The sequence below is a fragment of the Octopus bimaculoides genome, chromosome 1, assembly GCF_001194135.2.
Source record: "Octopus bimaculoides isolate UCB-OBI-ISO-001 chromosome 1, ASM119413v2, whole genome shotgun sequence".
Lineage (NCBI taxonomy): Eukaryota > Metazoa > Mollusca > Cephalopoda > Octopoda > Octopodidae > Octopus > Octopus bimaculoides.
The window spans coordinates 184,036,414-184,041,548 of NC_068981.1; the positions used below are offsets into that span (position 1 = coordinate 184,036,414).

The 5,135-nt window shown below is 36.5% G+C and overlaps 1 protein-coding gene across 1 annotated transcript in view; it reads left to right on the forward strand.

Annotated features, from left to right (window-relative positions):
- The first annotated feature begins 1,280 nt into the window (after positions 1-1,280).
- The window catches only part of LOC106879326 (regulator of G-protein signaling 4), a 19,318-nt gene continuing 15,463 nt past the window's right edge, over positions 1,281-5,135 (forward strand). The window contains exon 1 of the mRNA XM_014928834.2: positions 1,281-1,433. The gene's annotated coding sequence lies outside the window, so the exon portion shown is untranslated. The remainder of the gene's footprint in view (positions 1,434-5,135) is intronic.

Sequence of the window (5,135 nt, forward strand, 5' to 3'; positions counted from 1 at the left end):
AAACATAAGATCGATAATTGTAAAGTATATGGTCTAGTGATTCATTACTATATATTATTGATATTTTATTTAAAGCTTCAGTTTGATAAAATAAGCACTAGTTATGACATGATCCATCAATGTCAATTGGATACAGAAATTCAAAATGGTGATATACCTCAAGATAATTTACATCAACCAGCTTTGAATTATATCTTGAACGCCAAGCTCCATCAGCGGACAGTTTGTTGAAAGTATTCATATTTTCACAAGGCATAAAATATATATCGTTCTGACAAGTAACAAGGATAATATCTTCATTTTCAAAGTCAATAGTGATATCAGAGATGTGAAGAGACATCCATCAAGAATTGAAATTTGTTCACAAATTTGGATCATTAGGAGTAGTTTTCTTGCTATAAGATCTTCTGCCTCTGTCCCTATATTATATATTATATTTGAAAGTAAGAAGCCAATTAACACACTCCAAATCCTTACTACTTGTCTCCATTTAATTTATATTCAATTTCAATTTCGAAGTTTTCTCCCTTCCTTTCCTTAACAAAAATTATCATTAACACTAATGATTTTCTTCTTATGAGTTTAAATTTCCAATTGTTAAAAATCATTTCAGAGTTATTTTGTTAAGTATACCACCTCACATTTGACTGTATATTCTTCATATAGTAAATACACATAGGACAGTTTATCACTGGAGCATATTTATGGAAGAGTAAATCGTAAATGCCCCAATACTCGGTTCTCTACATCCTAACTAATTAGTCCTGCATACCCTTAAAAAGACGAGATAATCATGGTTGGAGAGTCTTTAAGCATAGGTTTGCTCTATCAGGATTGATCTGGGACAAAACAATAACAAAAACATTAATAGGTATAACTACAGAAGCATGTCATTTTGACTTTGTTTCCTCATAACTTTCTGGAAAACGAATACTTTTTTAACAAAATTTTCTACATATCTTTCAGATGGCAGAGATTGCGATAATATTGGAATTTAGTGTGGAAAAAATGAGGTGTGGGATCAGAGATGAACTTGTTGGTATGGCCGTTTGGTATGCGATAAACCTTAGAATATACTCACGTGATCCCTGCTATTTCTAGCATGCTAACCGACTCCAATTAAATTCACACAAATAAATAAAAAATAACAAAAACAGCAGATTTTAATTCTTTTCCTTTCCATCCTAACTCTAACCTTTCTGCTGGAATTAAGTTCTTTCTTCTTTTTTTTTTTCGTTTTACTCATAATCCATTTAGAGTAGATTATCTAACGCTCTAATCTTTGGTGATTTATAGTGTATAAAACATGACCTGAGGCACAAATGGGATGGAGTTTTATTATTAATCAAATCACACTGTCCACACCAAACCACAGACAGAAAACCTCATTCTTGCCAGAGAAACTGAACAACCTTCTTCCACAACAATCTGCAGTAAGTTGACATTTTTTTTAACAGTTTCTCTTTCACGAAATTGTCAGACAATATTAAACTATTGTTGTCGATGTTGTTAATTGTTGTTTAGCCGTAGGTCAAATTAACTAATGGTCAAAGGCACCAAATCACTCAATGAACAAGGATTTATGATTGAAGTATTCTAGTTTTAGCCACCTCATCTTTTTCTCTATTTCAGACTTCATTGTTAAATGTTTACTTCCTATTTTGAGGAAGTTTGGGTGCCATTTCAAGTAGGTTGAACGACTGCATAGACCAGGGGTTTTCAAACCGTGGTCCGCAGACCACAGGGGGTCCGTGGACAGCAAATACTTTTTATGGGCAATTTGATTTTATATATGGTTTTTAATCGAAATCTTTTAATTGACAATAAACCTATTTGTTAAATACTGTTAAATAAATAAATGTAAAAATATATGTTATTTTAAGCAAATATTTATGTATAAATTTCATAAGCGTTTATAAGGTAAAGCCTGAAATATAAAGGGGTCCGCAAGTCAAAAAGTTTGAAAACCCCTGGTCTAGTTTTAGCCACCTCATCTTTTTCTCTATTTCAGACTACATCGTTAAATGTTTACTTCCTACTTTGAGGAAATTTGGGTGCCATTTCAAGTAGGTTGAACGACTGCATAGACGTTCCCTTGTGGCCTCGTGGTTATTCATATTGTGGTTGTCATCATTGACATTGTTATTGTGTTTGTTGCTCATTAAAGGGGAGTTGTGACCTTTCAGACTTATGATTAAAGGCATCCTGTCTTTATTTTCTGGCATATCTACACAAGTGTGCCTCCCTGACTTTGTTTCCTCATAACTTGCAGAAAAATGCATATTTTTAAGGAATTTTTCTATATATTCACTTCAGATACTGTAGATTCCAACTACATCAGAATTAAATGTGAAAAAGTTTCCAAGGGATGGGGAAAGAGGCAAGCTGGCTTTGTTTGTGCATAACTTTCAGAAAATTGATTGTTTCTTAATGAAATTTTCTACAAATACCTTTCAGAAGTCCCCTGATGTAAGATCGTAGGATGTGGGTTGAGGGAGATTTGACTGCTATTTTTAGTGAGTTGTGTGATTGCGTAGAGTCACTTTGTCTTGCAATATCTCGTTTTCATTCTCTTCCTCATTGTTAAAACTGCTGTAGATGTTGTAGCTAGTATTACAGTTACTACTCTTGTTGTTGATAGAGTAAACCTATGGTTAAAGATACTCCAGCCTTGATCATCTCGTCTTTTTACCGATATGCAGGACCAAATTTTGGAGATTAGGCTGCTATTTCTAGCAATTCAAATAACCACGTAAGGGCTCCATACTTGACTTGTAATGTTACTGCTGCTGTTGGTGGTGGTGGTGGTGGGTGACAGCAGCAGCAGCAGCAGCAGCAGCAGCAGCAGCAGTAGTAGTAGTAGTAGTAGTAGTAAGTGGGGGGGGGGGCAGCAGTCATGTGGTTGCAGTAGTTGTAGTAGTGGTTGCTGCTGTTGCTGTTTAAACTCTTAATCAAAAGCATTCCCTCCATGGCCATCCTGCCTTTTCCTTCCTGCTGGTCCCAATGTACAGTGGACATTTGAGTCTTCACCAAAAAAGAGACAAAGAGCCCAGCAGGTCAATAAGCTTGTGACTCTTTTTATATTTTGTTTGTTTTTTAGTGAAAGGAATGCCAATGTCCAATAGCTTTTAGTGGCCTTCCCCAGATCGGTGAGATCAATTTCTTTTTATGTCTGGCTTGAATTTCTGGGAATTGATGTACGTAGGAAATTGTGAGCAGTTATAAAGTCACAGAGGGTTTCAAGTGTACTGCTTCCTCCATGTGACTCGTGGCTTCATTCATTTTGGAGTAGGATGAGCTAGCTCTGACCAGTGAGTTCACCATGTTCCTGTTGAATGCTGACCACATCCAACAGTTGACCGTAACATTCCAGCAGGCAAAAAAAAGGCTTCTGCCTGCAACCCAAAAATCCAACTTGCAAAATTGACAAATTCCCCACTGGCGAGCAAATGCATTCAATAGCACAGAAGCTATAACTGTAGTCATTTGTTGTTAAGGTGTGGAGCTCATGTTTGGAGATTCAGTGGGAATACAAGTTCACAAATGGTCCCCAGTCACATACATACTTTGGAATAATGTGATCCATAGCAGTTCGTCATGCTATTGATTGTTGACCATCACAGGATTCACTGATCAAATCACTTCCAATTATCAGAGCAGGTATCTAGAACAGTAGCGTAGCTAGCTAGGGAGGGAGAGATGGCAGTAGCCCACCCTGGACGATGCTTCTATGGTGAAAGCATTTTTTAATCTACTTTTGGGTTCCATAAGCCTGTATAAAGATCAGAATGGCAGGAGACAACAAATGCAAAAACTGCCGCTGATGGCACACACTCTAGCTGCTGTGCTACCGTTTTGAAGGCAGATGCCTGATCAAAGTATTTTGTAAAAGACAGGAGACAATAAAAATAATAAAAGTATGAGAAATTGTTGAACCAAAATGGACCTAGGTTAAGGCAGCATACATGCTGTTTCAGACGAACATTGGCCATTTTTATTTGGAGGAGAACCAGAGAGAGGCATACAGCATGTTGTATTAATTAAAACAATTAATAGTATTGTTTTGTTTTAATGAGTGTTTGCCAATTAACCCTTTAGCAGTTGGATTACTCTGTCAAATGTAATGCTTAATTATTCACATTGTTTTGAATTAATCATGCATTCTCTAATAGCTTTGAGATTTCAAAGATGTGATTGCTTATTTGTAGGGTAGGTATGAGAGGCTGGATCTGACCAGTTTGAATATAAAACAGAATATTTTGGCTGGATATGGTCAGTTTAAATGCTAAATGGTTAATCAAGTGGTTTTGTTTTGGGTGAGAGCATTAAATTTCAGAGACTTTAACCCAATATTCTATTCAGTCAACCATTTCACCACAAGGTGTTGATTTTCTTACATTAGCCTAAGACACTATTGTTGTTGTAGTCATTGATTTGATGGTTAGCCCCAGACCAGCCAGGATTAAGCAGATCTGTGATCAAAAACATTCCAATCTTGACCATATTTTGCTATGTTTAATATATGCTTTATTGCAAGGCACCGAGCTGGCAGAATCGTTAATGCGCTGGACCAAAATGCTTAGCGGTATTTCACCCATCACTATGTTCTGAGTTCAAATTCCACCAAGGTCAACTTTGCCTTTCATCCTTTTGGGGTCAATAAATTAAGTACCAGTGGAAAACTGAAGTTGATGCAATCAACTAGTCCCCTCCCTCAGAATTTCAGGCCTTGTGCCTCCAGTAGAAAGGAATATATGCTTTATTGCACTAAAAACAACTTTTCCTGGATATGCATTGCCGAAATTGGTGTGCATCTAATATGTTTGTGTGTCTTTTTTACCATCAAATATGGGACTCATGTATATGTAGTGTATTGAGTGGTAAGAACTTTACTTCCCAACCACATGGTTTCTGGTTCAGTCCCACTGCATGGAACCTTGGGCAAATGTCTTCTACTATAGCCTCAGCCTGACCAAATCCTTGTGAGTGGATTTGGTAGATGGAAACTGTGTGTACATCGTATGTTTGTATTGTCCTCCACCCCACCATTTGTTTATGTCATCATAACTTAGTAGTTCACCAAAAAGAGACTGATAGAATAAGAACCAGGTTTAGAAAAATAACAAATATATATA